Genomic DNA, 12,052 nt, shown 5'->3' with positions numbered 1-12,052 from the left:
ACTTTTGGATTGTGTGAGGCCCAATGAATATCTGAGCGCTATGTGACAGGCTCGATGGCACAGCTGTGACCTAAGTGACTAGAGGATAAGTGAGATTTTGAATCTCTGCACACACTTTTGGACACTGGACACTTTTGGATTGTGTGAGGCCCAATGAATATCTGAGCGCTATGTGACAGGCTCGATGGCACAGCTGTGACCTAAGTGACTAGAGGATAAGTGAGATTTTGAATCTCTGCACACACTTTTGGACACTGGACACTTTTGGATTGTGTGAGGCCCAATGAATATCTGAGCGCTATGTGACAGGCTCGATGGCACAGCTGTGACCAAAGTGACTAGAGGATAAGGGAGATTGGATTGCTTTTAAAAAAGCAGTTTGCGGAGCAGTGGGTAAACAGCAATGCCAGCCTGTCAGGAAGCCTTAAAAGGCAGCCCAACAACTAACACCACTGATACACCACTATATAGCCTCCCCTTGCACTGCACACACAGTGACTGGTGTGTTGTGCAGGCCAAATTGCTATCAGCAGCAGAAGCAGTTTTTTTTTCTTCTCAGCAGGACAAAAAAAAAAATTGGGATTGCTTAAGCAGTTTGAGGCCCAATGAATATCTGAGCGCTATGTGACAGGCTCGATGGCACAGCTGTGACCAAAGTGACTAGAGAATAAGGGAGATTGGATTGCTTTTAAAAAAGCAGTTTGCGGAGCAGTGGGTAAACAGCAATGCCAGCCTGTCAGGAAGCCTTAGAAGGCAGCCCAACAACCAACACCACTGATACACCACTATATAGCCTCCCCTTGCACTGCACACACAGTGACTGGTGTGTTGTGCAGGCCAAATCGCTAGCAGCAGAAGCAGTTTTTTTGTCTTCTTCCCTGCCTAACGCTCTCCCTACAGAATCAGCAGCAACCTCTCCCTATGCTAAGATCGGCAGAAGTAAGATGGCGGCGTGCACGCCCTTTTATACCCCCTGTGACGCCCACCAAAGCAAGCCAATCACTTGCATGCCCTTCTGAAAGATGGTGGTGACCCGTGCCTATGTCATCACGTTGCCCACAGTGTCCGTGGATCCTGATTGGCTGAAAAAGAGCGCAAAACAAACTTTTGAAATGCGACTTTGGCGCGTAAGTCGCCGACCTCGTGGCCGACCTCATCCTAGGGTCGGGTTTCGTTTCATGAAACCCGACTTTGCCAAAAGTCGGCAACTTTTGAATTTTTTCGACCCGTATCGCTCAACTCTAGTCATAATCCATGCTGGATCATGACTGTTATAAAGCACAGGTAACCTTTTTTTTCCCCTAGGCTGTTATGAGTTCATTTTCCCCTTCACCATTGAGGTCTGATGAACTCCCTCTACTGTTGAAGGAAGGTAGTGAGGCTGATTACCAAGCACCTGAGCTGGGAGAGGATGACTGGGCGACGGGGATCTCTGACTGGATATAAGGCAGCCGACGCCCTTCCTCCTCGCTGGTGATTTCTCTGTGGAATTCTAGGAGACCAATCTGATTCCTGCTCCTCATAAGCTAAGTTTTCTGCTTTGCCTTTTTGCATTTGTGTTTTGGTTTTAGTTTGCCTTGCTTTTCTGGATTCTGCCATTCCCGGCTGGGGTGAGCTGAATTCCTTTTTTGTCGGTTGCTCTGTCTTCAGAAAATACCTGAGTACTGACAGTCTTTTTGAAGCCTAGCGATTTCAGGGACTTTTTCCCTGTCAGTCTGTTGGCTCTTATTTTCATAAGGTTTTTCGCGGATTGCAGACAGCAGCTTTCCTTTCCTATCTAGTTAGCTTGGGCCCCATCATTTGCTCAGTCTATCTTTCTATCTGTGTTAGTGTTTTTTCTTCTTGCTTCACCGTCATTATATGTTGGGGGCTGCCTATTGCTTTGGGGTCTGCTCTGGGGCAGTTTAGATTTCCCTTTCTGTCTTTAGGCTAAGCAGTTCTCAGGCTGTGATCGAGGGGTCTAGGGCATCGTAGGAACCCCCCACGGCTACTGCTAGTTGTTGTTGATAGGTTCAGGGGTCTGCAATCCGATAGCTGCCAACTTCTCTGGTTTTCTGGACTTAGCTAGCATTTCTGTTTTTGCCTCCTACGGTCATTCATTCATAACAGAATCACCAGCCATACCGCAGATCCTAGGGTACTCAATAGCGGGAAAGAATTGTGTAAAAAAAAAAAGTGTGTGTATATTTTTTCCTCTATATCTGTGAGGCCGTAGGGGGAATTTTTATTTTCTCTCAATGGAGATAAAGCAATTGTCTGATCGTGTGGAGCAGCTCGCTGCGGAAGTGCGGGGAATTTCCGCCTACCTTGCTCATTCACATGCTGCTGAACCAAAGATTCCTACTCCTGATGTGTTTTTTGGGGATTGGTCTAAATTTTTGAATTTCAAAAATAATTGTAAATTATTTCTTGCCTTGAGGCCTAACTCGTCAGGGAGCTCCGTGCAGCAGGTTAAAATTGCCATCTCTTTGCTGCGTGGCGATCCCCAGGATTCTGCGTTTTCTTTGAAACCTGATGATCCTAGTCTGACTAATGTGAATGCATTTTTTCAAGCCTTGGGGTTGTTGTATGATGAACCTAATGCTATTGATCAAGCTGAAAGACCCTGCTGGCATTGAGCCAGGGTCGAGATTCTGCAGAATTGTACTGTCAAAAATTCCGAAAGTGGGCGGTCCTTACTGCCTGGAATGATAATGCCTTGGTAGCTCTCTTTCGGAAGGGTTTTGTCAGAAGCCGTAAAAGATACTATGGTGGGATTTCCTGTTCCCTCTGGTCTGTACGATTCTATATCATTAGCCATTCAGGTTGATCGGCGTTTACGTGAATGCAGGACTGCACGAGAGGTGTTGCCACCTGTTGAACAAATGTCTGAACCTATGCAATGTGATAGAGTTTTGTCCAGGGAGCAACGTCAGGAGTTCAGAAAGCGTAATAAGCTGTGTTTTTTTGTGGAGATGCCTCGCATATTATTTCTGTCTGTCCTAAACGAGAGAAAAGTTTAGCACACACGTTTTCTGTGGGTGGTGTTCAACCTAAGTTTCTTCTGGCAATTACTCTGATCTGCTCCCTGTCCACATTTTCCGCCAAGGCTTTTGTGGATTCGGGAGCAGCCCTGAACCTAATGGACTTGGATTTTGCTAAACATTGTGGATTTCCTATGACACCTCTGCGGACGCCTATCCCTTTGAGGGGGATTGATGCTACTCCTTTGGAGAAAAATAAATCTCAGTTTTGGACCCAGGTGGTAATGTGGGTCGCCCCAAACCATCAAGAAAATTGCAGATTTTTGGTGTTGCATAATTTGCATGATACCATTGTTCTGGGGTTTCCCTGGTTGCAAATTCATAATCCAGTTTTGGACTGGAAATCTGTGTCTGTGGTGAGTTGGGGGTTGTTGATGTGCCCTTAGTGAGGCTCCGGTTTTTTCCACCTCTCCTCAGTCGCATGATGTTCCTGACTATTTGGCGGACTTTTATGATGTATTTAGTGAGAATGAGTCTGCATCTTTGCCTCCTCATAGGAGTTATGACTGTGCAATTGAACTGAGCCCGGGGTGTAAATTTCCCAAGGGTCGGCTCTTCAATTTATCTGTACTCGAGCACGAGGCTATGCGATCCTATATTAAGGAGGCGTTGGAGAAGGGTCATGTTAGACCATCCTCTTCACCCTTAGGTGCTGGGTTTTTTTCGTGGCCAAAAAGGATGGTTCATTAAGGCCTTGTATTGATTATCGTGCCCTCAACAAAATTACTATTAAATATCACTATCCGTTACCCCTGATTTCGGATCTATTCTCCAGAGTTAAAGGTGCTTGCTGGTTTACCAAGCTTGACCTCAGGGGGGCGTATAATCTTATCCGCATTAATCATGGGGATGAATGGAAGACGGCATTTAATACTCCAGAGGGACATTTTGAGTACCTGGTGATGCCTTTTGGGCTCACTAATGCCCCTTCTGTCTTCCAGTGCTTCATGAACGACATTTTCCGAGACTTTGTGGATAAATTTTTGATTATCTATCTGGATGATATTTTGATCTTCTCCAAGGATTGGGATTCTCATGTGGAACATGTTCGGACGGTGTTCCGGATCTTGAGGGAGAATTCCCTGTATGTCAAAAGATCGAAATGCCTTTTTGGGGTACAGAGGATTTCATTTTTGGGATTTATTTTGTCTCCGTCAACTATTGAAATAGATCCGGCCAAGGTACAGGCCATTTATGATTGGGTTCAGCCCACTTCTTTGAAGGCCCTTCAGAAGTTTTTGGGTTTTGCTAATTTTTATCGGAAATTTATAGCAAAATTTTCTAGTATTGCCAAGCCATTGACTGATCTGACTAAGAAGGGTGCTGATGTGTTGAATTGGTCTCCGGAGGCTGTTTCTTCCTTTCAGGAGCTGAAGCGAAGATTCACTTCTGCCCCGGTTTTGCGGCAACCTGATGTCTCACTCCTGTTCCAGGTAGAGGTGGATGCTTCTGAGATTGGTGCAGGAGCTGTTTTGTCCCAAAAGGATCCTGTAACATCTAAAATGAATCCCTGTGCTTTCTTTTCCCGAAAGTTCTCCCCATCTGAACGTAACTATGATGTGGGGAATCGGGAACTGTTGGCCATGAAATGGGCATTTGAAGAGTGGAGACATTGGTTGGAGGGAGCTAAACATCAAGTCGTGGTCCTCACTGACCACAAGAATTTGATTTACCTGGAGTCGGCCAAACGCTTGAACCCTAGACAGGCTAGATGGGCCTTGTTTTTTACACGTTTTGATTTTGTGGTCTCTTTTCTTCCTGGCACTAAGAATGTCAAGGCTGACGCTGTTTCTAGGAGCTTCTTTGCTGATTCTCCTGTGGTGACCAAGCCTGCTACCATCTTAGGCGAAGGGGTAGTTCTTTCTGCCATCTCGCCCGATTTGAGACGTGCTCTGGAAGAGTTCCAGGAGGACAAACCTGAGCGTTGTCCCAGTGGAAAGTTGTATGTTCCTGACCAGTGGAAGAAGAGAGTGATGTCTGAAGTTTATTGCTCTGCATTGGCTGGTCATCCAGGTATTTTTGGTACTAGAGATCTGGTGAGTCGGTCTTTTTGGTGGCCCGCCTTGTCTCGTGATGTCAGGAATTTTGTGCAGTCCGGTGGGACTTGCTCCCGGTCTAAACCTTGGTCTCGCTCTAGCGGGTTGTTGATGCCTTTGCCGGTCCCCAGGAGGCCATGGACCCATATTTCATCTCTGATATGCCTGTCTCTCAGAGAATGACTGTTATTTGGGTGATTTGTGATAGGTTCTCGAAGATGGTTCATCTTGTACCACTCCCTAAGTTGCCATCTTCTTCTGAGTTGGTGCCCCTGTTTTTGCAACAGGTGGTTCGCTTGCACGGGATTCCTGAGAACATTGTATCTGACAGAGGAGTTCAGTTTGTGTCTAGATTTTGGAGGACGTTCTGTTCCAAGCTGGGAATTCAGTTGTCCTTCTCCGCTGCGTTTCACCCTCAGACCAATGGGCAGACGGAGAGAACAAACCAGATCTTGGAGTCGTATATGAGATGTTTTATTTCTGCTGATCAGGATGATTGGGTTTCATTTTTGCCCTTGGCCGAATTTGCTTTAAATAATAGAGCTAGTTCTGCCACGTTGATGTCACCTTTTTTTTGTAACTTTGGGTTTCATCCTCGATTTTCTTCAGGGCAGGTGGAGCCTTCTGCCTGCCCAGGTGTTGACACTGTGGTGGAGAGAATGCACCAGATCTGGGACCAAGTGGTGGATAAGTTATCTCTCTCCCAGGAAAAGGCCCAGCGGTTTTCCAACCGACATAGGACCGTTGGTCCCCAGTTTAAGGTGGGTGATATGGTTTGGTTATCATCAAAAAATATCGCTATGAAGGTAGCTTCTCCAAAGTTTAAGCCTAGATTTATTGGGCCTTACAAGATTTTGGAGATCATTAATCCGGTCTCTTTTCGGTTGGCTCTTCCTGTCACATTTAAAATCCATAACGTGTTTCATAAGTCCTTGTTGAAGAGGTTTGTTGAACCAGTAGTTCCTGGGGTGGCACCTCCGGACCCTGTATTGGTTGAAGGTAACATGGAATATGAGGTAGAGAAGATACTGGATTCCCGTCTGGCTAGACGGAGACTCCAGTATTTGGTTAAGTGGATGGGTTATGGTCAGGAGGATAATTCCTGGGTCTCTGCCTCTGATATTCATGCCAAAAGATTGGTGCGTGCCTTTCATCGGGCTCACCCTGATCGTCCTGGTGGCGTGGATGAGGGTTCGGTGACCCCTCCTCAAGGGGGAGGTACTGTTGTGAGTTCATTTTCCCCTTCACCATTGAGGTCTGATGAACTCCCTCTTCTGGTGAAGGAAGTTAGTGAGGCTGATTACCAAGCACCTGAGCTGGGAGAGGATGACTGGGCGACGGGGATCTCTGACAGGCTATAAGGCAGCCGACGCCCTTCCTCCTCGCTGTTGATTTCTCTGTGGAATTCTAGGAGACCAGTCTGATTCCTGCTCCTCAAAAGCTAATTTTTCTGCTTTGCCTTTTTGCATTTGTGTTTTGGTTTTAGTTTGCCTTGCTTTTCTGGATTCTGCCATTCCCTGCTGGGGTGAGCTGAATTCCTTTTTTGTCGGTTGCTCTGTCTTCAGAAAATACCTGAGTACTGACATAGTCTTTTTGAAGCCTAGCGTCTTCAGGGCCTTTTTCCCTGTCAGTCTGTTGGCTCTTATTTTCATAGGGTTTTTCATGTTTTGTGGACAGCAGCTTTCCTTTCCTGTCCTATCTAGTTAGCTTGGGCCCCATCATTTGCTCAGTCTATCTTTCTATCTGTGTTAGTGTTTTTTCTTCTTGCTTCACCGTCATTATATGTTGGGGGCTGCCTATTGCTTTGGGGTCTGCTCTGGGGCAGTTTAGATTTCCCTTTCTGTCTTTAGGCTAGGCAGTTCTCCGGCTGTGATCGAGGGGTCTAGGGCATCGTAGGAACCCCCCACGGCTACTGCTAGTTGTTGTTGATAGGTTCAGGGGTCTGCAATCCGATAGCTGCCAACTTCTCTGGTTTTCTGGACTTAGCTAGCATTTCTGTTTTTGCCTCCTACGGTGACTCATTCATAACACTAGGCTGTGCTTAAGGTGTTTTTGCCCCCGGTGGCCATTAGGATTATTGCACTGTGTGTCGTTTGTTCTAAGTTTCCCCCCCGGTGGTGGTGAGCGTCATTGCACTCTAGTTTCTTTTGTTTAGTGCACATGACTATAATGCAGGTGTGATTGCTGGCTCTGCTATAAAAGAGTCACAGGTGTTGTAATCAGTGTTGGTGACAGTGTTCATTTCAACCATCCTTGGTGGAGGAAGGTGAGCTGTTCTTATTATTTAGGGTCCCACCTTATTTGCAATAACTGGAAAAGGCAAAGCAGACAACTGTGAGCTGAAATTAATAGGATGTGAAGCACCATAGTTATTGGGCCCTTCCCAGCATAATAAGACCAGCTCACTTGCAGTATAAGCCAGTGTAGGCCTGAACTTTTTTGCTGTAAAATGATGGTTGAAAGTGGTTGGGGGTTGCAAAAGGAAGTAAAATTGGGTTAGGAGCAGGACAGCTGCTCTGAAAACAAATGTGGATAGCAATTTCATTTAAAATTACAGAGAATAAAAAAAATATAATAATTATCTTGAACCAGGAGGCAGATGCCAAAGTGAAGAGGTGTAGATGGATGTGGCAGTGTAAGTGGAAGAAGCACGGGAGGAGGTATCCAACACTGTTTATGTGGAGTTTTTGTTTTTTAGGGAAATTGCTTTAAAGTTTTGTTACGGTAATTGCTGGGTTCTGTAGGTGTACTATACAGTGGGTACGGAAATTATTCAGACCACTTTATATTTTTCACTCTTTGTTTCTTTGCAGCCATTTGGCAAATTCCAAAAAGTTCATTTTTTTTTCTCATTAATGTACACTCTGCACTAGAGTTGAGCGAAACGGGTCAAAAAAATTGAAAAGTTGCCGACTTTCGCCAAAGTCGGGTTTCACGAAACGAAACCCGACCTTAGCGTGAGGTCGGCCACGAGGTCAGTGACTTTAGTGCCAAAGTCGCGTTTTAAAAGATGCTTGAGTGCCCTTTTTGCAGCCAATCAGGAAGAACGGACACTGTGGGCAATGTGATGACATAGGCAGCGGTCACCACCATCTTGGAGAAGGGCATGCAAGTGATTGGCTTGCTTTGTGGGGCGTCACAGGGGGTATAAAAGGGTGGGGACGCCGAGCGCCATGTTACTCATGCTGATCTCAGAATAGGGAGAGCTGCTGCTGATTCTGTAGGGAGAGCGTTAGGCAGGGAAGAAGATACCAAAAACTGATTCTGCTGCTAGCGATTTTGCCTCTACAACACACCAGTCACTGTGCAGTGCAAGGGGAGGCTATATTTTGGTGCATCAGCTCTGTTGGTTATTAGGCTGCCTTTTAAGGCTACCTGGTAGCTGCATTGCTGTGTGCACACTGCTGAGCAAACTGCTTTTTTCAAAGCAAACCAGATTTTATTGTTTTGTCCTTGTGAGTTACTGAGCGTTCATTTTTCACACACCGTACAGCGGTGTACGCTCCTCACACAGTACCGTGTAACGGCTGCTATCACGGCCACAGTGAAGCTATCTGTGTGTGACTCTGTAAGGATAAGTCGAGGAGTTGTTCCATTCTTGCAGACCTCCACCTTATAGTTTTGTCTGTTTTTCAAACAGTTTAGTATATTTGCTGTTTGATCACATTCAAAACTATAGAGAGACAGCGTGTGTCAGTCCGTATACAAAAACACGGAGCTTGACAATTTTACATACACCGGACAGCGGTGTACGTGCACTCTGTGCACTGTTTGCTGAATACCCGCTCATACTCTTGTGTCACCCTGTAAACCCCATTTTTCTGGTATGAGGGTGTAGAGTCAGTTTCCACCTGCATTTGCTGACAGCACTCCTCTGGCTGCTTCACAGAGCCATTGTCCTCCACCTGATCGGATGAGACCAAGGGCTCTGCTGCCTGCAAAGAGTTGTTATTGACAGTGAGCAGCTTAGCAACTGTGGCGTACTGAGGTATTGTGGCTTCCTCTTCCCCACAATTCAAAAGGCGTACAGGTACTCTCCCCTTTCGTACGTCAACCACCCCTCTGGCTGTCAGGACAGTGGGTCTGCTCTCGGAGTATACTGGTTCTACCAATGCCTGGTAATCTCTCCCTCTCAGGCCTATAGCTGCCAGACACCAAACCAACATTTCACATCTGGGGGGTATTGCAATGGGGAAAGCATCACTCACTCTGACGCTGCCAATCTCTCTGCCAGAGAGTTCCACCTGTTGCCTCTGCATCAGGGCCTTGATCTCCTTCTGCACGACTCGTTGTTCTCCGGAACCAGCAGTCTCAGCCACCTGTTGCAACAAGACAATAACCTCGGACAGACAGTTTTCAATTACATTTGTACCAAGAGTCATCATGGGATTACACTCACGCCTATCAATATCGACAACTCTCAGGCCCTGAGATTTCAGCTCTACCCGACCCACTTTGACAGTAATCTCTTTACACCCAATCTGCAGCCAAGACTGTCCATTACTAGCAACTACTGTCAGTTCATCAGTTGGGCCACGGGTAAGCTCTGAATCAGCCCAATATCTCTTGTACATAATGTACGGCATCATGGTCACCTGGGAGCCAGTGTCCAGCAAAGCGTTCATGGGGATACCGTCAATCACCACAGGAAGGATTGGTCTCCCTCCCACATACTTGGCTCTCCAGTTCCTTGGGCCTGGGGATCCTACTCCTGGGGGTTGGCCCTCTGCCGCAGGGGTTGCTCGTTTAAAGGACAATATCTTGCAAGGTGGCCTGCCTTGTGACAGCGACGACAGATGGGACGTCCATCCTAGTCATAGCGATTGTTGTTCCTTCCTCGAAGTGGCGGGGCTCTCCTTCGGAGCCACAGGGCATCCTCTGGACTGGAAGCAAGCTGTATCTTGTCTTTGGAGGACACATGCAGGGACTACACGGTTTTGGTGAGTGCAGCCATTCCTTTGGTCAACTCCTGGACCTGAAGACGCAGCTCCTCAATGGGATCTTTATCCAGAGTTTGGGCATCAGCCTCCACAGGGATGGAAGGGAAAGATGAGGCTTCCTGATGGTAGGTGATCAACTTGCTTGACTGCTCGCAGCGCCTCCTGCAGGTTGAGAGCATAATCCCTGATACTGTCCTGCGCCTTCTGTTTACAGCCAAAGAACCTCATCTTGATTTCAGCTGCAGTGCGAGTGTCAAAGGTGCTCTTCAGTTTGGTCAGGACCTTTGCAACAGTCTCTTTAACAGTGTCCTGCCAGGCTTTCACTTCTCTCAGCGCTGCACCCGTTAGCTGTCCAATCAGGATATTTACTTTCTGGCTTTCAGACAGAGGGTAGACTTTGAACAAACTGCACAGTCTCTCTTTAAATTCACTCAGGGTGTGTGACTCACCCGAGTACTGCGGTAGCCAGGCCGCTCCCGGTATGTAGGGCATGGACAGCGGCATTATGGGGATCGCTGCGGCGGGCGCTCCTCCTGGCGGTACCGCGGGGTTAGCAACGGCGCCTGCCGCTGCATCGCCGTTTGGCGCAGACATCTTCTCCCCCTCTAGTTAACATTAGCCAGGGCCGGGGGTTGTGTGAGCTCTCCGGTGGCCGCTTCACAGGCCCGACGCTCCGGGCTGTAGGCCTCAGCTACTCCTCCTCTCGCGCGCTGTCCTCTCTTCCCGCGCGGCACTTCACTTCTTTGCGCTCTGCGGCAGGCTCCGCCCACAAAGGCCTGCCTCTTTCTTCTCGCGCGTGCCAAGCAGTGCGGGAATGGCGGCAACTGGCGCCAATTACACACAATTCACAATCACAGTCTATGGCACACAGGACCCGGGGATACCGTGCTCCGTAATCCTGTTCGTGACAGCAAATTGGGTCGCCCTCCCAGGGCTGCGGGGTACTCGGTACCGGGCCGGTGTCAGGGGGATGTGTCACAGCAGCGGTGATCCGGTCCGTGGCCCTCGGCGCCCAAGTAATGGGGAAATGTAGTTAATGGAATGGAATAGTTCGTGACGCCACCTGTGGTGTTCGGCAAAGGAGATGTTAAGCCGACGCTGTAGACAGCTCCTCTGGGACAGATGGTGTGGTGCAGCAGTGATGGTATAGCCCTCCACAGGCAGGGCTAATGTCCCAGGGCAGTGTAGCGGTGGTTGGCACAGTGATGTAGCAGTGCCGTAAGGGTAGGAAGCAGACAAGACACAGCGGGGTGCAAGTTCTGTACCTTTACTTGATAACTGCAGTCCAGGGTCCTGATTACAGATGGTATTGGAGCAGGCTGGCCTGGAAGCAACACAGGGATTCTCTCTCACAGACGGGCTGTGCAGTCTCCTTCCTAGCGCCTTGTGGTGTGAAGCACTCCAGTACTTAGTCACTCTAGAGTTCCTCCTGTCAGATGTTCCCAAGAACCTCACTTGCACGGCAGACAGCTGTAGCCTCTCTCGGGGACTAATGCCCATAGGCATCCAAAATCAAGCTAAGACAGGGCTAAAGACATGGAGCAGGGGTGTGAAGAGCAACCCCACGCGTATCGCTTGCTTAAAGCAGCTTCATCAGGGGAAGTGTGCTTGCTGGCCCAAACTCAGCATTTAAATACCATGTAGATAATACCTTAAACGACATCTCCTCATCATGACGTTTAAGGTATTATCTACATGCTATGCTGCTCCTCACACCCCTGCTCCATGTCTTTAGCCCTGTCTTAGCTTGATTTTGGATGCCTATGGGCATTATTCCCTCGGCTATCCACAAACTTCATGGGTACCTGGCCATCCACCAGCACGTCATCTGGCAATATTGAGCTGGCTTTCAGGGTTTTTGCTCATTAGGTGGTTCAGTGAGTATGTAGCTACAACTTCTCTTACATCTTAACAGCCTTATTTGTTTGCAGGCTCCTGAATTGTGGTCCTGGAAAGTTTGTACATTGGGCTGGTATATAGGAATCAATATGGAGACTACATATGTCTCAGAAAAAACTCTGCACACATGGTGTATTGTGATGGCTTTTCATTG

The sequence above is a fragment of the Dendrobates tinctorius genome, unplaced genomic scaffold, assembly GCF_039654945.1.
Source record: "Dendrobates tinctorius isolate UK_male_01 unplaced genomic scaffold, ASM3965494v1 ptg000055l, whole genome shotgun sequence".
NCBI classification, from domain to species: Eukaryota; Metazoa; Chordata; class Amphibia; order Anura; family Dendrobatidae; genus Dendrobates; species Dendrobates tinctorius.
This window is presented reverse-complemented; position numbering follows the sequence as displayed.